At 38.8% G+C, this 24,432-nt stretch overlaps 1 pseudogene; it reads left to right on the top strand.

Annotated features, from left to right (window-relative positions):
* Positions 1–3,209: 3,209 nt before the first annotated feature.
* On the top strand, positions 3,210–4,152 carry LOC123841851 (olfactory receptor 6M1-like; annotated as a pseudogene).
* The last annotated feature ends 20,280 nt before the right edge of the window (positions 4,153–24,432 follow it).

Raw genomic sequence — 24,432 nt, 5'->3', positions numbered from 1 at the left:
GATGAAGAGATAATGTAACACTTGGACTTATTCCAGGTGTAAGTCGAGACTTCGCTTTTTCTGTGAAAATATGAAAAAGAACTGAGAAAAAGCCACAGAGGTTATGGAAAAGAACAATTTTTCATTCAGAGGAAGAAGGATGGAGTATTTAAGCAAACACTGAATAACCATTTGGTGTGGTTTTGAAAGGGGGATTAGCTACCACACGGGGAAAAGTCTGACTATGACTGAGATTTACACAGAATTCAACACTGAAGCAATCACAGAGTTGAAAGAATAATGGAAGGAATGCAGTAGGAAAAAAAAAACACCCTAGTTTGAGTTTCCTAACATACTTGAATAGAGAAAATACCAAGGGTGCTGCAATCAGTATGATGTAAGTATACTCTATTATGCAATTATCCATATCTGAGTCTCACTAAATTCGTCTACATGTGTCTTTTATGAATTAAAGTGTAATTACTGCTCTCCCCCAAGTTATAGTGAAGGCAGCTGTAAAGTACGATAGCTTTACCGTTAAGTATGCAAATGGAAGTCTTTAATGTACTCGGCTTGCAATTAAACTTTGTCACATTTTACCTACAGCAGCAAAGATCCCAAATTATCTCCAATCCCCAGCCCCACCACATCTCAGTCCTTTTCTGTTCCTCCTTCCCCATCCTGATATTCTTAACAAACATACACTAAACACCAAGTATACATACATCACTGTATTCATAGGACCTAGCTGAGGACCTCAGTCTGTCACCGTCATTATCCTCATTTTAGAAAACACTTAAGACACGATGCTTAGGAGTCTCATGAAAGAACCAAAGCTACAGTGGCCAAATAAAACAAACAAACAAAACTACAGGTTCTCTGATCCCAAATCTGCTATGATTTTTCCATTAGTCCACATTTTTCTGAGTGAATCTGGAATCTTGAATTGTGCCAGTGGGCAATTTAATGCCACTTTTCAAGGATCCACGAATGGTAACAAAGAACAATCTTCCCCCAAAATGAAGGTCATGATTAAATTCTTAGACACAGATGTCATAATCCAGAACCTTTCCCTCTAGACAGGATGGGCTCGGGAGGGCACAGAGGTCATCTAGAGAAGACCAGCACAAAGCCAGCTTGTTCTCCACTATCATGAAGTTAAGAGACTCCCCAAGGAGAGCAACGCTACAGCTGTAGCTCTTCTCAGAGTTTATTTGACCCAAATATAGCAGAATAGAAAGCTCTCGATGCCCTTTTTTTCCATTCATATATGACCCCATGACAACCATGGCAAATAGCAACTCCATTTGTGTTCGACCATCCCAGAATCTTGTTTAAAAATGGCACCGTGCTTTTGCAGATCTCAACCTGTCTAACTTTTACAACACCAGAGGGGAATCAAACTCCTATCAGGGTCATCAAAGCCTAAATACCCAAGAAGGAAAATGGAGGACTTTAGGGACGTTGGGAAACAGTTGGCTAGATAAATGGAAGGAACAGTGGAATAGATGATAGGCACCTTTGTCTGATGAGAATCCACCTTTGTCTGCCTTAACACCTGCTAGTCTCCAGTGTGGTCAGTGAGGAAGGTGGGAAGGGGGACATGAAAGGCAATTTCAAAGCATTTCCACTTGTCCACATACCATGCTCTAGTCTGTTTTTATATTAGACCTCAGCAACATTAACACGTGTCTACCCAGATGTGGTTATGCCTTTCTGTGCTGTAGTAATCAGCCTGGAAGTTTATTCCCTGGGTGCAGGAGCAGTGGGGGGAGGGGTGAGTATCACAATATTGATGGTGGAAGAAAACCGACAGGTGCAAGACCCTATTTCAATAGATCAGCCCCTTTGAGGTCCTTTGATAACTTAAAAGCACTTGATTTTTGGAATAAATGAATGGGAAATACAAATAATGAGCACCTACAAGGGCCAGAAAGAGTCCCAGCAAACTTTTCAAATGGAAATCCGTTCAGAAAAAAAAAAGTCTTTAAGGCAAAAAAGGCTGCTAGGAGTTACTTTTCCCAGAGAGAGAACCTGAGGAAAATGGACGGCTTCCCTGCAGGAGGAACTCAGTGGGCTCTAAGCCTAGAGGGATCCTAGCTCAGGTTCATAAATTGGTCATTTGAACATAAAACTAAAGGATTAGTCACGAAATAAAACACCAAAGGACAGGGCTTCAACTGAATTATACAAACATGCAGTAGATGTTCACCGAAGTTGAGCCGTATTCCAAGAGGAGCATTCCAAACACCACCCATCTGCATCCACTTTCTTGCACTACTCTTAACAACCTGATGTTCAAATTGCTGAAAAGAATGTAAGGTATAAGAGACCTATTGAAGAAGACCTGTAAGAATTCCCAATTGGGGAATGGGAGGGGAAAGAGTTGTTGTTCTTTTGGATGCTGCCATACATGTGACATTGCAAAGAACAATGATCATTTTTCCAAGAGACGTTTTTCAAATGTATGAAATAGGTTATGGAAATTATGAAGCATACATCATGCACCTCCTTGCTCCATAACAGTGTAGACATCAAAAACTCAATATAAGAAGTAAGAACAAACTATACAGCCTTATGAGAGATCAGTTATTATTACATCCAAAGAACGTGGGGACAACCAGATATCACATTGAGACTCATGCAATCCCAATAACAGCAGTGAGGAGAGACAAATGCAGGTCAGATTCCCTTTCATTGGGCTCTCTTGGCCAGTCTCAGGGTTTCTGCTCTTTTATATGAATAATACCTGAAGGGTTGAAATAATTCGGCAAAAAGGAACTCAACTTTATTAACATTCCCTTTCTCCTTTTGCAACTTGACTGGCTGGATTCTCAGTTAAGTATTCTCTTTTCTCAGGCACAGAACGTCGCTGTGAAAACAGGAGATCAGGAAGAATGCAAGACAGAAGGGAAGGGAGCACCAGGTCAAAGAGAAAAACCATCGTAAAGACCAGAGCTTAATGGGACCACAGAGGTAATTTCATTCAACCAAAAATTTTAAATATGAGAATCCCAAGGTTAGAAGAAGTCATGTAATTTACCCAGGGTCCTACATTTATTAGAGTGAGTGAAATCAGCATGAAATCACTCTTGACTCTACATCGAAAGCTTTTACTACTTCATCTTTAACACTGACATTGAGAGATGAAAACTTATTTTAGATAATTTTCATTTCTATAATTTTTTTTTCAGAGACATGCTGACCACTAGGTCTGGCGTGAGATGGATATGCCAAAACAGACCACAGTGACTGAATTTACCCTGACTGCCTTCCCTGTTATCCAGAAGCTTCAGATCTCCCTCTTTGTGGTCCTCCTGTTTACTTATATGCTAACTCTAACAGGAAATACTGTCATCATTTCCTTAATCTGGGCTGATCATCACCTCCAAACCCCAATGTACTTCTTCCTCAGTAATTTGTCGTTTTTGGACATTTCATACACCACCTCAGTTACCCCAAAGCTGTTAGCTTGTCTCCTAGAGGACAAGAAGACCATATCCTTTGCTGGCTGCATCACCCAAACATACTTCTTTTTTTTCTTGGGGACAGTGGAGTTTATCCTCCTGGCAGTGATGGCCTTTGATCGCTACGTGGCCATCTGTAACCCCCTGCGCTACACCATCATCATGAACAGCAGGGTCTGTCTCCTGCTGGTTCTGGGCTGCTGGGCGGGAGCCTTCTTTTCAGTGCTGTGCCCACTATTGTGGTGTCCACACTGCCTTCCTGTTATAGAGAAATTAGCCATTTCTGCTGTGACATTGCCCCTTTGCTGCAGGCGGCCTGCATAGACACTCATTTCATTGAGATGATAAGCTTCCTCTTATCCTCCCTTGTCCTTCTGACTTCGCTGGTGTTCACCATCTTACATCCTACACTTACATCATTTCTACCATCCTGCGCCTCCCCTCAGCCCAACGCCGTCAGAAGGCCTTCTCCACCTGTGCTTCTCACATCGTGGTTGTGTCCATTGCCTACGGGAGCAACATCTTCATGTACGTGAGGCCCAACCAGAGCCACTCGCTGGAGTTTGATAAAGTGACGGCTGTCCTCCCCACAATGGTGACCCCTTTTCTGAACCCCTTCATTTATAGCCTAAGGAATGAAAAGGTAAAAGAAGTTTTGAGAGAGGCAATCCACAAAATTATGTCCTTATGGCACAAGAGAACTTGAACCTTTTTGCACAGGAGAACTTGAAAGTGAGTGTGCTAATCAGACTCCATGTGGAAAAAAGCATACTTGAAGACCATAAAGTCAAGGATTTGTGGGAATATATAAAAAGGCTTCATGCCACATCAGATACAAGGTATTACAGTCAAGGTCCAGAGTAGGCAATTCAAGCATAGGAAAAATAATACATTTTATTTTTTTAATTTTTTATTGTTATGTTAATCACCATACATTACATCATTCGTTTTTGATGTAGTGTTCCATGATTCATTGCTTGCGTATAACACCCAGTGCTCCATGCAGTACGTGCCCTCTTTAATACCCATCACCAGGCTAATCCATCCTCCCACCCCCTCCCCACTAGAAAATAATACATTTTAAACCCTATTGTTGCACTCTCTCACATACAGAATATCATGAATTAATGTAAAATACTTAACTGAAGTCAGAAGACCTGAATTTTAAGCATGGCCCTATTTCTTTTTTATCACACGACACTTACATTATCTGAACTTTCATTTTCTCATTGTTAAAAGTAGGAAATATTTTACATTTTACACTCTTTTTCCTTTTTTCTTTTTCTTATTATAGTCTTAACCTTATGGCCTAAGAAATACAACCACAGATAATTGTAAGTTCATGCCTTTTCTAGGTATTAAGGTAATGCAAGATGATTGGCTTCACCCTTGACAGCTGAATACCCTAGAAAATAATAGTAATAATAATAACAACAAAAACAAGGAAGAGCAGTAACATATCCCAGGGTTTGTGCAGTTTACTTAAATATGAACTTAAATGTTGATATACATGGAATTTATAAGAATATTTATTTTAAATCACCTGAGCTCAAAATCCTAATTCCTGGAAGGAGGATCTGATTGGTCCAATTGAAGTGAGATATCCTCTCCTGATTTATTTCTTTGTTAGAGGAAGAGTGGCAAGGGGCTAATTTGCCCTCTGTCCTTACCACCACTGAACTCATGCTATGCGACAAGGAATCTTAAAGACAGTGTAAAAATAGGAACAAGATAATAGGCATCCTTAAGATCAAAAAAGTTGTGACTAGTGTGGTCATTAACCTTCTAGCTACACGAACAATGACTGAGACCCGAAATTGGCATAGAATCTCTCATGGAAAATCAGAGAAAGTGCTACCTTAAGAATGGACTCAGAATATTATAAAAGAACATAGTCCATCATAAGATATTGTAGCGAACAAATGTTTAAAGATCCGAAGAAGGTAGAACAGTATCACCAGGAATGAAGCAGTCATATAATGAAGTGCTCTGCACTCATTATCAGACGCTAAATAAGATAAGATTTGGGAAGTTACAGTATTGGCTTCCTATTGCTTGCATAACAAATTTAGCAGCTTAAAACTACTCAAACTTATCATCTGACCAGTCTGTAGGTCACACGTCCAGTACAGGTCTCTCCAGGCCAAATTCAGCAGGCTGCGTTCCTTTCTAGGGGCTCTAGAGCAAAATCCATTTCCTACTCATCTGAGTTGACAGAATTCCCTTCCTTGAAGATGTGGGACCAAGGTCCTGTTTTCTTGCTGGCTATCAACCAAGGGCCATTTCCATTTCTAGAAGGTACTTCAGTTCTTGGCTCATGGCCCGCCTTCCTCCACCTTCAAAGCCAACAATAGTGGGGCAAGTACCTCACAAGTTTCAAATCTCTCCTCCTCCCATCTCCTCTCTGACCTGGCTGACAAAGTTCTCCACTTTTAAGGACGCAGTTGATTGGATTGGGCCCACCCTGATATCCAGGATAATATCAAGGACTCAAGGTCTTTTTCCTGAATTACATTTGCAAAGTCCCTTCTGCCAAGTAAAGTAACATAATCACAGATTCTGGGGATTAGGACATGAATATCTTTAGGTGCCATTACTCTGCTTGCCAGCATTACATTGCTAGTGGTAATGATCCAAGAAAGAAAAAATAAAGAACAGAGCACAACAGGACTTTTTAAAGCCAATACTCAATCCTCAACTCTTTCTAGCTGTCATCACTTACAATCAGAAGAATTTACAAATCCCAGAATATGGAGAGACTAGTGAAAAGCAGCAAAATATCTGGGAAACACGTATTTTAAATTAGCTATGTTTGTTTTTATTTAAGTCATTGTTAGGTAAAGATGAATATTGTCCCTGTGTGCTCTTTTCCTGTTTTCCATGAGTTCCCATATTACTCAAAAGCTCCAATCTGGTATCATTAACACAGAAAAGAATATCCCGAACAAATAAGAGAATTTAAGCATAATTTTGGTACCCATCTATACCGGCCCCAGGTTGGGCCAGGCTTGAAATTGGGAGTATAAAAAGACTTCATAAACTCTGAAAAATAACATAAATATACTGCTTTACTTTGAATGTTGATTATTATTCTTATGATCAACATTGTTATAATACAGGATAATACAGGATAGTATCAGTTTCTACACTGATTCTAGTTAGTTACTTGTCCCAAATTTGGGGACACCTGAAAAGTCTCTTCCTTTTCCCATACTCAACTATGACTAGGTATTTTAAACTACTCTTTTTCGATATGGGGGATAAAAAGGGAAACAGATCCAAATAACCTGTAGAAATTTCAAACAACATCCACTTGCTAGATAAACTATATTCTTCCAACTATGGACAAAGGGCATCCCAACCAGAGAATCACTGTTGTATGTAGTGAATTCAGTGATCCTTCCTCTTGCCTGCTAATTCTCACATATTCCTTCCTCCTGACTCAGTTGTAATAAAGTGTTCAGTAACAACAACTACGAACATATGTCTCAATTACCTCACAAGATTCTCAAAGGCTGCAGTGGAATATACTAAATTATTTATTATCAGTGGTCAAGAGTTTAGCTAAGCTACTCCGTGGTATTGCTGCCTTGGCCCCCATTTGGCCGAGGAGCCTGCTGTGACTTTAAACCATTATTAGTCCCCTCATGCAAGCACATGCCCCAGATAGCAGCCGGCAGAGTCATAAACACATGAAACTTTCTGTCATGACCTCCCCAACAGCCCTTGTGCTCAACCATCTTTCCCGCCTGCCAGTACTTTCCCTTTATGGGTGCCCCAGTGTAACTTACCAAAACTCGCTCTTTTGGTTGCAATTGACTAACCTGGCCTTGGTGGCCCAGGAACCCCAAAGACTCTAATGAAGACATTGTGCCCCAGAGCCTGCTTCTCTCTCTGTAGTCTTCCTTCACGTCCCAGTTGGCCCCTGTGGTCTCTCAGGTACTTCATCCAGGACCTGTGAGTAATAAGCCTCTCTATTGCAATTCCTCCTATGGTCTGTTGAACTGCAGCCCACCACCTGGTATCCTCTGCTCCACTTAAGAAATGTCAACTTGACAAATTAATAACAAGTTGGTACAACCACATATGATTATTTCCTTGATTCTTGAAATGTACTAAAAAGTAGTTGTGTGTGTGTGTGTGTGTGCATGTGTGGTACATTTCAGAGGTGTGTATTTTGTCTGAGATCCTTAAAAACTCTTAATTAAAAAAATTTCTTTGGGGTACCTGGGTAGCCCAATCGTTTAATCGTCTGCCCTCAGCTCAGGTCATGATCCTAGGATCCTGGGATCCAGCCCTGTGTCGGGCTCCCTGCTCAGCAGAAGAATATGCTTCTCCGTCTACCTCTGCCCCTGCTTGTGTGCTCTCTCGCTCACTCTCTCTCTCACTCTTTCAACTAAATAAATAAAATATTAAAAACAAACAAACAAACAAACAAACAAACAAATAGTTCCTTATCGTCTAGAATTGCTGGCTTACCCCATGGATGTTATTTAAAGTTAACTAGAGATTCATTCGTTAACATGCTTTCTTATTTTCAGCATTTGGCACTAAATAAGCTCCCCTTTATAAAATATGATAATGTCAAAAATCATAATGTATAAGCTCTTTCTGGTTATAAAATTTATAGTAATTAACAGTTTTTGAATCTTACCCTCTTTCAGGTTTTTTAGCCATTCTGAGTAGGGATCTTGAAAAGAAATCACCATCATATGACCATGTAATTATTGTGAGAGAGGAACGTGAAATAACATGTTAAATAAGAGAACACTATGTATGACCAATAGATAAAAATCATTATTCTATTGCTATTAGGAATTAGATAGTCTCTTCATGTGCACAAATGCATACATATGTCCTCTTGATGTGGAACTGAATTCAGAGTCATCACCTGACTTTAGGAGAGTATATAAAAAATGCAATGTGTCATCTTACTTGTTTAGGAAAACACGTGTCATCCCATGTAGGCAGCAGGGGATGTGACTGGATTAGGCAAGGCTATACTCTGCATAAATCCTGGAAATTAGTTCCATCTCATTAGTAAATTCATCCCATTAAACCCAAGAAAGAGGTTATTCGGCTATGGGTCAGAGAAATGAATTAAGAGGTGGAAATGAAATGATGAAAAAGATCTTTAATATTGAAATATACACTTTAATCTCTAGAAACAGTACTTTCAAGCACTTCTTAAAAGTTTAAACATGGATCACTTATATATGAAAAGTCATTTCAAAACTGGAAGGGGCACCTGCGTGGCTTGGTGGGTTAAGCATCTGCCTTCGGCTCAGGTGATTATCTCTGGGTCCTGGGATCCAGCCCCATGACAGGCTCCAGCTCAGCAAGGAATCTGCTTGTCGCTCTCCCTCTGCCCCTCCCCCCTGCTCGTTCTTTCTTTCTTTCTCTCTCTCTCTCAAATGAATAAATAAATAAACAAAAAGTATACAAACTGGAAGAAAACACACTATCCAGCGTGTTGAAGCAATTGTGTGTTGAAGAGTAAGATTAGAGCTATTGTCCTAGTTAACTTTATATGTCAACTTGGCTGGGCCATGGTGTGCCCAGATGACACGTTATTGCTAGGTATGTCTGAGAGAGGGTTTCCAGATGAGACTAACAGTTGTGTCTGTGGATTCAGTAAAGTGGATGGCCCTCCTCAGTGTGAGTGGGTATTGTCCAATCCATTGAGGGCTTGCATAGAACATAAAGCAGAGGAAGGGACGATTTGTCACCCTTCTGCCTGCCTGTTTGAGCTGGAACATCCACCTTCTGCTTTGAATTGGTATTTACATCACTGGATCCCCATGTTCTCAGACTAGAATGATGCCACCAGCGATCACGGGACTTTTCATAATTACAAGTGCCAATTCCTCATAATATCTACACATATATGCTCGTGTATATGTATATATATATATATATATGTTTCATTTCTCTGGAGAACACAGACTACTACAGATACTTTTTTTTCCCCCCACATTTCAGAGCTTTTGAAATTTTGGAAGCAAGTATTAATGTTTAATATAGGAAAATTAATAAACATAATTTTCACACATAATAAAATATATATTAGAAGGATAGTCAAATTCGGGTGCTCCCTGAAGCACAAAATATATTTAATAACTTTTCCTCTTACTTTGCAATTCAAGAAAAAAATTCTGAATTCATTTAAAAAATAGATTCATAAAGAATACTTTGTTAAATTGGGATCCCTCCATAAAGATAAATATAAGTCTTTGGAAATTTCTGCATCTTAAGCACAAAGTTGTTGAGGCACCTGGATCGCTCAGTTGGTTAAACATCCAACTCTTGATTTCAGCTTAGGTTATGATCTCAGGGTCTTGGGGTCCAGCTCTGCATTGAGCTCTGTGCTCGACAGGGAGTCTGCTTCAGATTCTCTCTCTCTTTCTCTCTCCCTCTGACCTTCCCTCCTCTCTCTCTCAAGTAAATAAATAAATCTTAAAAAAATAAGAACACAGTCATTTTTCTTGTATTATTCATGTGATTAAATGATCTAAGGGCTTTTTTTTTTTTTAATCTTGAATTTACGTTTTCGAAAACCAAACCTGAGAAAGGTGTTCTGAAAAAAACTGAATGGAATATTTTTTTAATGGTCACATTCCCTCTCTTGTATTGCAAAAAATAGGTGGAAAAGTTATTAAGTGTTGATACTTATTTTACAATTCAAAAAGTAATATAAGACTTTATTTCCAATAAGCATACTGGAAGAGTTCCACCTTTGGGAAGAAATGAGCCTCACAAATCAAAGACTGAAATTAGACAACCACCAGAGAGGTCTGCCGAGAGCCTAGTTAATTAAAAATGGCATGAAAGGGAGTGAAGATAGAATAACTACTAAAATTTCAATGAGTCACTATCAGATTTGGTGATCCCGATGTTCTACCAAATCCTCAAACTGTAAAAGGACCACAATGGATTCACTCAATTTATATGAGCTTTGATACGTTCTTAAAACTTGATAATTACAAAAAGAAGGAATCTATAATCCTTACAGCATCAATGCTGATTAAAATGGTATGAGGCAAAGGAGAGTATTATGAATCTGAGCAACAGGAGGCCAGGGTCTCAGTGAAAGACCTGAACCACTTTGCACTGGTGCAGAGGAAACAGCCTGATGCAGAAAGTTGTCTGAGATTGTTGGAACCCGTTGCACAATGTACCGTCATGATGCATGCCTCCTTTTCTTGAGTAGGTGATACGGGGTACAGCAACTTGTCTTTGTATTTTCTTACCGTGCAGGGAGAAGATTGTAAATCAATAACAAAAGATAACTAAACAAAATCTGCTAGGTTTGAAGTAAAGAACAATGTTAAACAATCTTTTTATTTAAAATGATATTTCAAAGGAAATTATGAAATATTTTAAATTGAGTAACAGGAAACTATGCGCAGCTCATTACTGCCTATGGAATAATTTACACATTTAAATTTATTTATCAACAATTTTTTTTTTAAGCTTGAAAATGAAGAAACTGAGCATTCAACTCAACAGAATAGGAAAAGAAGGATAGAACAAATAAGCAACAACAACAAAAATGAAAGGTGGAAATTATAAAGATAATTCCAGATATAAAGGAAACAGAACTAAATATAAATAAGAACAACAAAACAATAAAAAAAACACAAACCAAAGCCCAGTTTTGAGAAAAGTTTTCCCAGACTTTTTAGTTGGTACACCACTGCCAAGATTTATCAATGGGAGAGAGAAAATAAATAAGAGAGAGAAAAGTAGATAAAATATAGAATAAAAAGTAGAAAATAATTACAGATACAACCATGGAATAAATTTTAAAACCTAAATTAATTTTAAATAAAAATACTAGAACCTGAGATTAAATACGCAAATTCCCAGGAGAATATAAAACGTAGAAAGGTGTACAGAAAGAAATAGAAACATAAATAGGCAAATTAGCATTATATATATTAAAATAATCATTAAAAATTCCCAGTAAACTAGGAGTAGAATACTACAGAGATGACTTGTGACAAATTTTGAGTAAGAAAATAATTCCTATTTTATAGAAGATATTCCAGATAATAGAATTACTAAACATCTAAAATCGACAAAATTATCAAAAAGAAAGAACAAGGTTGAGGGCATTTAAAATTGATTTCAAGATTTCCAGATTTCTAATAAATACTGAGTATATGGTATTGGCATAAGGAGAGGCAAAAATCAATGGAGTAAAATAGAAAGTTGAAAGACAATCTACAGATACTCTTGCAAAGATGTCAAGCCTAATCAAAGAATTCAAGCTTTCCAAGAAATGTTGCTGTAACAACCAAACATTCATATAAAAATCACAATTACGGGGCGCCTGGGTGGCTCAGTTGGTTAAGCGTCTGCCTTTGGCTCAGGTCATGATCCCGGGGTCCTGGGATCGAGCCCCGCATCGGGCTCCCTGCTCAGCGGGAAGCCTGCTTCTCCCTCTCCCTCTGCCTGCCTCTCTGCCTACTTGTGCGCTCTATCTCTCTGTCAAATAAACAAATAAAACCTTAAAAAAAAAACAACACAAAACTTTAAAAATCACAATTACATCACCCCATACATAAACTAAGCTAAAAGCACAAAGTTACTAGGAAAACACAGGGAAAAAAATCTGTGACGTTGGAGTAGCAAACTTTTTAGAAAATTTTAAATTTTTAAAAAAATTTAAAAATTTAAAAAAGACTTGGTTTTGACTAATAGTAACATGAAAAGAACTGAAGCATTACTGGCATCAAGAAAATGCATATTAAAATCATACTGAGATATTTCACATCTACTAAAATAGCTAAAACTTTTTTTTAAAGATTTTTATTTATTTATTTGACAGAGAAAGAGAGAAAGAGTTCACAAGCAGGGGGAGAGGCAGAGGAAGAGGGAGAAGCAGACTTCCCCCTGAGCAGGGAGCCCGATCTGCGGCTCAATCCCAGGACCCCAGGATCATGACCTGAGCCGAAGGCAGTCGCTTAACCGACTGAGCCACCCAGGCGCCCTGCTAAAACTCTTTTTAAAAGCAGACAATATCAAGGCTGGCAAGGAGAAACTGAAATCTCATAAAATTCTTGCGTGAGTATAAAACAGTATAATTGCTTTGGGCAAATAGGCATTTTCTGGTAAAGTTAAACATATATCTTTACCCTATGAGCTGACAATGTCAAGGTATTTAACCAATTTAACCAAGAGAAATGAAAACATGTCTATTAAAAACACCATACTTAAATGTACAAAACGCTTTTATTCATAATATCTAAACACTGAAAATAACCCAAATGTCTATCCACAGGATACTGGATAAAGAGATGTGGTATGTTTTTTGTTTTTTGTTTTTTTATTATTATTTTTTTATTCTTATGTTAATCCCCATACATTACATCATTAGTTTTTGATGTAGTGTTCCATGATTCATTGTTTGTGCATAACACCCAGTGCTCCATGCAGAACGTGCCCTCCTCAATACCCATCACCAGGCTAACCCATCCTCCCACCCCCCTCCCCTCTAGAACCCTCAGTTTGTTTTTCAGAGTCCATCGTCTCTCATGGTTCGTCTACCCCTCCAATTTCCCCCCCTTCATTCTTCCCCTCCTGCTACCTTCTTCTTCTTCTTCTTTTTTTTTTCTTAACATATATTGCATTATTTGTTTCAGAGGTACAGATCTGAGATTCAACAGTCTTGCACAATTCACAGCGCTTACCAGAGCACATATGCTCCCCAGTGTCTATCACCCAGCCACCCCATCCCTCTCTCCCCAACCCCACTCCAGCAAAACATCAGTTTGGTTCCTGAGATTAAGAATTCCTCATATCAGTGAGGTCATATGATACATGTCTTTCTCTGTTTGACTTATTTCGCTCAGCATAATACCCTCCAGTTCCATCCACGTCGTTGCAAATGGCAAGATCTCATTCCTTTTGATGGCTGCATAATATTCCATTGTATATATATAGATGTGGTATGTTTTTACAATGGAATATTACTCAGCATTAACATGGAGGTAGCTACTGATACATACAATAACCTGGAAGAATTTTGAAAAATATTATGTTGAGCAAAATAACCCCAATGCAAAAGAACTATAGGATTACATTTTGTGAAGTCCACGAACAGGCAAATCTAACCTATGCCAATAGAAATCAGAAAATTATTGCAGGAAATGGGAGGTATGTAATGACTGGGAACCACATGAGGGAATTATCTGGAATAATTAAAATGTTCTATATCTTGTTCGAACCAGTGGTTTATGGTCATATATCATCATCAAAACCTTTGAACTAACTTTGAAATTATGGTGTCTTTTATGTATAAATTAAACCTCAATAAATTATTTTCTTATATCCCTACTTAAACTCCAGGCTCAGATAAATTTACAAGTGACTTTACCAAATTATTGAAGAACTTATAACTCACCAGAGAATTTTATTTTTTAAAGAGCGAGAGAGGGAACATAAGCAGGGGGAGTGGGAGAGGGAGAAGCAGGCTTCCCGCTGCGCAGGGGGCCTGAAGCGGGGCTCGATCCAGGTTCCCGGGATCATGACCTGAGCCGAAGGCAGACGCATAACGACTGAGCCACCCAGGCGCCCCATCACCAACAGAATTTTTTAAATATAAAATACTCTCTTACTAATTTTAAGGGCTACTTTAACTTAGATCCCAACAGCAGATTTTATGAGAAATGAAAAGTATAGGCCAATGTCAACCATCAATCTAGATGAAAAAAATCCTCAAGAAAATACTAGCAAACAGAATTCAGATATGTGTAAAAGAGTTGGGTGTATGCTAGGAATGCAAAAATTTTTTGATATCAGAAAATCAGGAACCGTGATTTAGCATGTCAACACAAATTATTTTTCCTTATAATTGAAGCAGAATATAGCTGATAATATTCGACCTCCATTAATTATAAAACTTCCTTGCAAACTAAGTCTAGAAGGACATTGTCTTAATCTGATAAACAGTATCTAACACATTCAACACCATCATTCTTGATTGTGACACATATTCCCCTTAAAATAACAAATAAAAATATAGTGCTTGTGTCACCATTTCTATTAAATACTATCCATTAAAACGGGGTGCCTGGGGGTGCCTGCGTGGCTCAGTCGGTTAAGCGTGACCTTTGGCTCAGGTCATGATCTCAGGGTCCTGGGATCAAGCCCCATGTCAGGCTCCCTTCTCAGTGGGATGTCTGCTTCTCTCTCTCTCCCTCTGGCCCTCCCTCCCTCTCCTGCTCTCTCTCTCTCAAATAAATAAATAAATAAATAAATAAATAAATAAATAAATAAATAAATAAAAATATGGTGCCTGGTGGTGCAGTTGATTAAGTGTTTGAATCTTGTTTTGGCTCAGGTCATGATCTCAGGGTGGTGAGATTGAGCCTTGGTGCATGGAGTTGGCTTGAGATTCTCTCCCTCTCCTTCTGTCCCTCCAGCACATGCTCCCTCTCTTTCTCTAAAATAGATAAATAAATCTTTAAAAAATAATAAGTAAATAAATATTACCCATTAAAGCCTAGCCCGTGGAGTAAAAAAAGAAAAAAAATTAAAAGGCATAAAGAACGAAGAAAAGGTAAAACTGTCTTTATGCATGCATAGCATGAGTGGAAAACCCTTATTTTTTTGCTCTATCATCCTCACAAGCCACTTCCATGCTCAAGGTCAACTTGTGGTCTTGAATGGTTGTTGGAACTCCAGCTATTACATGTTAACTCCCAGAAGTGTAAGAAGGAAAAAGGGAGAGGAAAGGATCATTCCCTCCTTTTTGAGAAACCTTACTAGACCCACTCAAAAATTCGGCTTGCATCTGTTTGGCCAGAATTAGTCACATAGTTTCACCTAGATGAAAAGAAGATTAAGGAAATAGTCTTTTATTCAGGCAGCAATATACTCAAAATAGCAATAGTCATACTAAAAAGGAGAAAGATCATGAATTTAAAATTATGCAAAATATATTCTCTGACCAAAACAGAATTAAACTAATTAGCAAAGGGGGTATGTATGAAGTCCCAAACTATTTGGAAATTAGAAACAAAGTCATTAAATAATCTAGGGGCCAAAGAGGAAGTCAGAGGGGAAAGTTAAAAATATTTTGAATTGAATGAGAATAAAAGCACAGGGACGCCTGGCTGGCTCAGTCAGGGGAGCCCATGACTCTTGATCTCAGGGTTGTGGGTTTGAGCCCCACCTTGGGTGTAAAGATTGCTTAAAAAATAAAATCGTAAAAAAAATAAATAAAAGAAAGACACAATATAACAAAATTGTTACAGGTAAGGGAAAGTTTAAAGAGAAAGTATAGCATTAAAAGCTTAGATTGGAAAAAAAGTAGTCTCACATTAATGATATAAACTTACACTTTAATAATTTGGTAAAAAAAAAAAAGAACAAATTAATCCAAAAAGAAAGAAATAGCAAAAATGAGGAACCAATAAAATGAAATGGAGAAAAATCACAAAGAAAATCAATAAGCCCAAAGCCTTGACTTGACAGAGAAAGAGGAATGGTCTTTTTTGGATACATTTTATCTACTTTGGTCTCTCATGATCTTTTACCATAATGTTGACCATAAAATGGTAAAACATGAGACATGGAAATAAACAAGAAAATAATCCCAAATTAAGAAAAAAGTATAGTCAGTAAGAACATACTCCCAGATGCTAGAATTCTTAGACAAGAACTTCAAACTAACTACAATACATCTGTAGAAGAAATTTTAGTGAAAAGGGTAGAAAACATTCATGAAAAGACATAAAATTTCCTCGGAGAGATGGGCAATTTTAAAATTAGGTTAATGAGGGCACCTGGGTGGCTCAGTCATTAAGCGTCTGCCTTCGGCTCAGGTCATGATCCCAGGGTCCTGGGATTGAGCCCCGCATCGGGCTCCCTGCCCAGTGGGAAGCCTGCTTCTCCCTCTCCCACTTCCCCTGCTTGTGTTCCCTCTCTCGCTGTGTGTCTATCTCTCTCTGTGTCAAATAAATAAATAAAATCTTTAAAAAAATAAAATAAGTTAATGAGGGGCGCCTGGGTGGCTTAGTCATTAAGTGTCTGCCTTCAGCTCGGGTCATGACCCAGGGTCCTGTGATCAAGCCCCACATTGGGCTCCCTGCTTGGCGGGAAGCCTGCTTCTCCCTCTCCCACTCCCCCTGCTTGTGTTCCCTCTCTCGCTGTGTCTTTCTCTGTCAAATAAATAAATAAAATCTTAATAAAATAAAATAAAATAAAATAAAATAAGGTTAATGAAATGCTAGAAGCAAAAAACACACTCTCAAAAGTAACAAATCCATTCAATGGTGTTATCAGAAGAAAGGATCAGTGAACTGAAAGAGCACTTCGTATAAATTATTTAAACTAGAATACAAAGAAAAATTAAAAAATAAGAATGTTTAAATACCTGACTGACTTATTTCTCTTAGCATAGTACTCTCTAGCTCCATCCATGGCATTGCAAATGGCAAGATTTCATTCTTTTTTATGGCTGAGTAATATTCCATTGTATATACGTAACACATCTTCTTTATTCATTCATCCATCAATGGATATTTGATTTTTTTTTCACAATTTGGCTATTGTTGATAATGCTGCTGTAAACATCAGGGTACATTTATCCCTTTGAATTAGTATTTTTGTATCCTTTGGGTAAGTACATAATATCACGATTGCTGATAGGGTACTTCTGTTTTTAACTTTTTGAGAAACCTCCTTACTGTTTTCTAGAGTGGCTGCACCAGTTCGCATTCCCACCAACAGTGTAAGAGGGTTCCCCTTTCTCCACAGCCTCGCCAACATCTGCTGTTTCCTGTGTTGTTCATTTTAGCCATTCTGACCAGTGTGAGGTGATAGTCTAGACTAGTATTTCCCTGATGATCAGTGATGTTGAGCATCCCCTCCTGTGTCCATTTGTATGCCTACAAATTTTTGTTTGAATGTGATGTAGTTTACATTTTAAAGATTCCAGACAGCTATAGTAAATTCCATTACACTTTTTCCTGTCATGGCCCTGTTCAGAAAGATAAGCCCTTGGACTGAACTCAGCCCAGTTCAACTCTATTCTTCCAACCTCCTGACTTTATCCCACAGCTGCAAGCTTGCTCAAGCATCCACTGTAGTCTCTAATATTTATATATTTTTCAACAAAACTCTTGTAAACATTCTCTTCTTAACCAAAACATGGTAACTGTTTATCTGAACATGAATCTGACTTTCACTTGAGGACACTGATAGCCCTGAAGCTCCTGCAAGCAAGCACGCCTCCCCTCCATGTTCCAGAGGGCTGGAGGAATGGGCTCAGGATTATTGTTGCTGTTGTTGGCAGTGTTCTTTTGCTCCCAATTTCCACTTTCAAATCACCATTCCTCTGGTTTTTGATAAAACTTCCCCAGGGCTTATCTTACACAATCTTGTAAGTTTTCTTTGTTTCTGCCCTTTATTACCTGAGTTTCAAGGAAGAAGTAAACAATGGCCATGGAGTGTTCAGGTAAGACAATGAGGGAGGTCTTTTAAATTGAATTTCAAAACATGAAAACCATTGGTGGCACATTGAGTAAAGACTTTTTTAGAGGTTCGTGGTCTTCCACTTCATCCTAAGGATTGCTATCATTGTAGGAAACCTTAATATCTATGTGAACAGCTCATAAAATATACTAAAATTTGAATTTCTTGATCTTCCTTCCAATAAGTATCACCTGCATTCCTTTTAAACCATCAGCTCCATTATTATGACCTGGGTGTTGCCTGTAGATAGAATTACTCAAGCTCTGAAATCCCAAAATCCAAGGTACCAATAGTGGACCACAATCTCCCAATTCTATAGTTTTATTTCCTAAACACATACTGCATGGCCTTACCTAGATCTCCAGCCTATGGATTACCCCATTTTTTTCTTATCAACCTTTCTCCTAATATATGATATTTGTAAAAATGTGTGTGTGTGTGTGTATTACATATATTTTTCAAATATATATTCATAAAATATATTTTTCTACAAATATACGTATTCCTACAAAGAGAAGAGAAAGAGGGAAGGAGAGAGAGAAGAGAGTGAAAGAGAATATATAATTCCTTGCAGTGGAATGAACACCTCCAAAATGGAAGCTTGTATAAAGACAAGAGTCTGTGGGCAATATTTTAAAATATATTTTAAATAAAATATATTTCAAGTAACACTGGGGAGATATATTATAATGCCTACTATTTTATGTGTAGTCTTGACATCTTTGAGCCTCCCAGGGGCCCAAAGCCCTAACTAAGTTCCCCTACTTTTGCCAGATATACTCCCCCACTTGAGGAAAGACCCCCATTTGTTTAGTTCCCCTCTCAACCAGACCTCAGTCCTCAACTGACTGATGAATGGGTAAAGAAGACTGATGAATGTGCACACACACACAGACACACACACATACACACTGGAATATTACTTAGCCATAACAGAGAATGAAATCTTGCCATTTGCAACAACATGGATGGAGCTAGAGGATATTATGCTAAGTGAAATCAGTCAGAGAAAGATAAATACCATATGATTTCACTCATATTTGGAATTTAAGGAACAAAGGAAATGTGAGATGCCTGGTGGCTGAGTCAGTTAAGCATCTGCCTTCAGCTCAGGTCATGATCCCAAGGGATCGAGTCCCACGTTGGGTTCCCTGTTCAGCAGGGAGCCTGCTTCTCCTTCTGCTTGCCGCTCCCCCTGCTTGTGCTCTCTCTCTCTCTGACAAGTAAATAAATAAAAAATCTTAAAAAAAAAAAAAGATTGAGCTTAAAAAAAAAGAAAACAAATGAGCAAAGGGGAAAAAAGAGAGAGAGAGAAGCAAACCAAGAAACAGACTCTTAACTAAAGAGAACAAACTGATGGTTACCAGAGGGGAGGTGGGTGGGGGGGATGGGGAAATAGGTGATGGGGATGAAGGAGTGCACTTGTCCTGATGAGCACTGGGTGTTGTATGGAAGTGTTGAATGACTAAATTGTATACCTGAAACTAATATTAAGCTGTATGCTAACTAACTGGAATTTAAATAAAAATTTAAAAACAACAACAACCAAACCAAACCAAAACCAAAACAAACAAAAATCCCAAAAGGGTTTTGGTTCCTGCCAACTAAGCAGTTGTTCACTCTGCCTCTGAGTGCATCCTGCATGTGGTCCTGCATGGTATGTGGCGTCCTCTTCCCTCAGCTGTAAGCATATGTGACTAATAAGTTACTGTCAGTCTTATCTGTCCCATATCAGGAATCTTGCTTTCAGCCATCCCCACATTCCTAAGGCAGAGCTCCTTTCCTCACCGAAGGGTTGAAGACTGAGAAGTGCAACACTTCTCTCCAGCCATGTGTGTGTGTATGTGTGTGTGTATGTGTGTGTGTGTTGTGTTGTATTTGGGATAAACAGAAATGTAAATTGGGAGCAGTTTAGAGGGAGTTCTGGTGAGAAAATACACAAGAAATAATAAATGGGAATAGTGGTAAATTAGATAGGATGGCATCTCATGATTGCCTCTAAATAGTTGCCATGTAAACATTATTCTCTGTGTTCACCACTTTCAATACCCCAGCCAGCAAAACACAAATCCCTTATTCTTAAACTTTTAGAAAAATAAGATGATTTGTTTTTAAGGAGTCCCATATCATGGGGATAAAATGTGGGAGGGGCGGTCTCTGGTATAGAGCAAACTTCTTCATTTACTGACAAGCCAAGAGTGTGATTTTATAACAGATACATTGAACCCAAATTTTCTTTAGTGTTTTCCTCAATTTTCCTTCTCCTAACTCCACCCCATTATAGATTTTTTATCTTCTGTATTATAGTTCTAGAACTCTCTCTTAACATTTAATAAGTGTTTAATAAATGTGGACTGAATGGGAGGCTCGATGCCATAAAGGAAATATTAAATTGGCGAACAAAAGAACAGTTCTGGTTCTGGCTCTCTTACCACCTGGGTCTTGAAAATTCTACCCTCAGCTCTCTCATTTGTAAAATGAAATATTTGAGAGGGATGCTCTCTAAAGTCCTCTCATTCCTTGTCTTTGATTTTCTATCTGTATCTGTGGGAGAGACTCACTGCAAATAGCTTTCCTGCAGTTTTTACCACAGAGGGAAACAGTGGGATGTAAGAGGCAGGAGGATGGATTTTAAAGTCAGACCCATGGTTTGACTCCACTTGCTCACTGAGTCCCTTTGGGACAGTTATTTCATCTCTCAGCGCCTCACTTAGCTCATCTATAAAGTGGGGATGATATTATCACTATAGGGTTAACAAAAGTGACACAGAATGAAGCAAAGGTGGCTGTAACAGGTTGCCCTGCAGGTGCACATGGTAAGTGCATTTTAATGAGCTTAAAGCTCAGCAAGTCCCTGGGGATCGGTGCTTGAAGGAAGAAGTCGCAACGCCTCGTGTGTTCCTTAAAATGTGGTAGCTTTGTTCCTGGAACACCCCTCCAAGAAAGACTGCTGTTGGATTTATAACTGAACTTGTGATAGGCCTTCATCTACAAAGATATATGGAGACATACACTTTGGTCTAGAATTAAGCTACTTAACCCCGAGTTTATAGACGGCTCATACATATTTAAGGAGTCTGTGAACTTGTACTTTCATGAGAAAATTTAAATTTGTGAATATGTGTGCCTTTTCTTCTGGCAATAAATTTTCCCAGTAGAACTTATTTGATTTTTATTTCTGATGCTGTCATTTTAATTGCTTTGCTTGTATCTCCCATTCTAACTCTGAAACTACAGGAACCCAAACACCACATGTTGAATTCTTGAACTCCTCAACCTCTTCCAGGCTATTCCTTGTGGACTCAGGTGAGCCAGAGAACAGTGAATGTAAGGGATAATTACCAAGGGAAAAAGGTGAAGAGCAAAAATGAAAAGGAATCCAGAAGAGCAGAGCCTAATGAAGTAATTCTACATTGTTGTGCTATAACAAATTCAGAACCATCAGGAAATATGACCTGTGAGGAATTTTGCAACTTTGGTCATGCTGTTTTGTCTATGCATGTGCTGCCCGCCTTAAATATTCTTCGTTACATTAAGATTTCTAGAGCAATAATTTTAAGATCGTTTATTTTCTTCTCTTTATATATCCACTAATGTATCTTTCACTCAGTCATTATGGACTGGATCCGTCTTTTGTGTCAGACATTCTGTTACAGACTATTTCTATGATATCTTCCTGCTATGGACATTTGACTTTCTTTCCTTGAATAGAATTTTCCTTCTCTTTTTTATGAAATAGGCAGATAGATAGATTGAATATATTGAAATTGTTTTGGGAAGGACTCATTGACCTACTAGCTGGATGATGTTTTGATAAAACAACATTTCAGGAATAGCCCCCAACCCTTCCTCAAGTTATAGGCAAGAACCAAGTTCAATTGAGGTTCCATTTTGCCCTAAGGTCAATTGGGTAATGACTCATGTGAAACAGCAGTGACCGTTTTGAAAAATTTGAACACTTTACATAGTTCATGCTCATACATACGTGAAGAGAAGTCTGAAACTATGAAGGCAAAAATACAATCCATTAAAATCCTCTTAGGGAGATCATCAGAGTTAACATACTGATGTTGTTTCTCTTTTTCTCTCCTCTGTGCTCTACCCTTCAGGAGAACTGAAACTCAACTTGAAGTATTTCCAGGTGGGTCATTGTGGACTGGTGTTCCTCTTGTCCGCATGTATATGACAGGGGTATTGCTACAAAAGTCAGTTTCCACGGTGGAGGAACACGCTCGGTGAGTCCATATTAGCTCCTGCTCTGGCAACGGGATTCCTGTTCTCCTTCGGATCACTAAGTACCTGAAAGCTACTGCTTTGACTCTTCGCATCAGCCTTCACATTCACTGTTTTAGCCAAAAGTCAAATGTCCCTCTGCTTATCTCAAGTGAGTTAAGTGTCAGCAACTCAGATACTTGAATCACTTTTCCGTTCTACCAAGATGAAGTCCTCTTGGCTCTCTAAGTACTCTGTGCTCTGTCACTGTGAGCTGAGAATTTCTGGGCGTGTTGGCATCTTTCCTTCCATGTTCTCCTGGTTGGGAGCTAAGCTCTTCTTTCCTCCAGTCTCATTTTCCTTCCATTGTTTTAAAATTGATTTTCATTTTTTTGAAGATTGATTGATTGATTGATTGATTGATTGATTTGAGAGAGAGCGCACAAGCGGGAGGGGCGGAGGGACAGGGAGAGGGAGAGAAAATCCCAAGCACACTGTGCTGAGCGTGGAGCCCAACGCAGGGCTCGATCTCACCACCCTGAGATCATTACCTGAGCCGAAATCAAGAGCTGGTCACTTAACCAACTGAGCCACCCAGGTGCCCCTGATTTTCATTTTTTAAACTAAACAGATTATATAGTTAAAAGTGAATGAATATTAAAAGTTTTGCATAGAAAAAGAGAGGTCACTTCCTCCTTCTGTTCTCTACCTCTTAGCCCTTTTTCTTATAAGGAATTATTTAAACACTTTTGTGGGGTGCCTGGGTGGCTCAGTTTAGTTAAGCACACTGCCTTTGGCTCAGGTCATGATCCTGGAGTCCCAGGATCAAGTCTCCCATTGGGCTCCCTGCTCAGCGGGGAGTCTACTTCTCCCTCTGACCCACCCCCCTCTCATGCTCTCTCTCTCTCTTATTCTCTTTCTCAAATAAATAAATAAAATCTTCAAAAAAACTCACTTTTGTTTCTTCTAATGTTATCTACATATTTTTAAATAAATGCTTATATCCTTCTTTCTTAATTTATCAAACTTAACACATTGTCTAATAAATTCCTGTTATGAAAGATGAGTGTTAAGTTCTTTGGTCATTTTTTCTTTATCCTATATCTCCTGTACAGAGATATCATAATTTTTGATTGAACAAACTGACTTTTTACACTCTTGTGTTAATACTGTTCACTGTTGATACAGGAAGGGTATATTAAGCATTTCTTTTTCTTTGAAAGATACTTTTTCTTAATATCAATTCCATTATTTATTTATTTATTTATTTATTTAAAGATTTTATTTATTTATTTGACAGAGAGAGACACAGCGAGAGAGGAAACACAAGCAGGGGGAGTGGGAGAGGAGAAGCAGGCTCCCCGCAGAGCAGGGAGCCCGATGCGGGACTCGATCCCAGGACCCCGGGACCATGACCTGAGCCGAAGGCAGTCGCTCAACCAACTGAGCCACCCAGGCGCCCGCAATTCCATTATTTATTTAAAGGACTTTATTTTCTTAGAGCAACACTGGGAGGAAGATGCAAAGATTTCCTAAATACCCACTGCCCCTCTGCATGCATGGCCTCCCTCATGACCAACATCCCTCGCCAAAGCAGTACATTTGTTACCACCGATGAATTTAACTGTCACATCACACAAAGCCCACAGTTTACTTTAGGGCTCACTCTTGGTGTTGTACATTCTGTGGTGTAGACAAATGGATAATAATGTATATCCAACATTACAGTATCATACAGAGTATTTCACTGCCCTAAAAATGCTCGGTGCTCTGCCTATTGATTTCCCTCCATTCACATCACCACCGAGCTCTTTATAGACTCCATAGTTTTGCCTCTTCCAGAATGGCAGAGTTGGAATCATGGAGAAGTAGATTTTTCAAATTAATTCTTTTTTTTTTTAAAGATTTTATTTATTCATTTGAGACACAGAGATACAGAGAGAGAGAGAGCATGAGCAGTGGGAGAGGCAGAGGGAGAGGGAGAAGCAGACTCCCTGCCGAGCCAGGAGCCCGACGTGGGACTCGATCCCAGGACCCTGGGATCATGACCTGAGCTGAAGGCAGACGCCCAACCATCTGAGCCACCCAGGCGCCCCTCAAATTAATTCTTTTGTTTGATAATATGCATTTAAATTTCCCTCCTTTTTTTTTTTTTTTTTTTTAGTGGCTTGAGAGCTAGTTTCTTTTTAGCCTTGATCTGTGTGGGGCTTGATCCCAGGACCCTGAGATCATGACCTGAGCTGAAATCAAAAGTCAGACACTCAACTGACTGAGCCGCCCAGGCGCCCCA

The sequence above is a fragment of the Mirounga angustirostris genome, unplaced genomic scaffold, assembly GCF_029215605.1.
Source record: "Mirounga angustirostris isolate CCGP_5_RB_7025 unplaced genomic scaffold, mMirAng1.0.hap1 SCAF_13, whole genome shotgun sequence".
NCBI classification, from domain to species: Eukaryota; Metazoa; Chordata; class Mammalia; order Carnivora; family Phocidae; genus Mirounga; species Mirounga angustirostris.
Note: the sequence above shows the minus strand (reverse complement) of the source record. Positions and strands in the feature narration are given on the sequence as shown.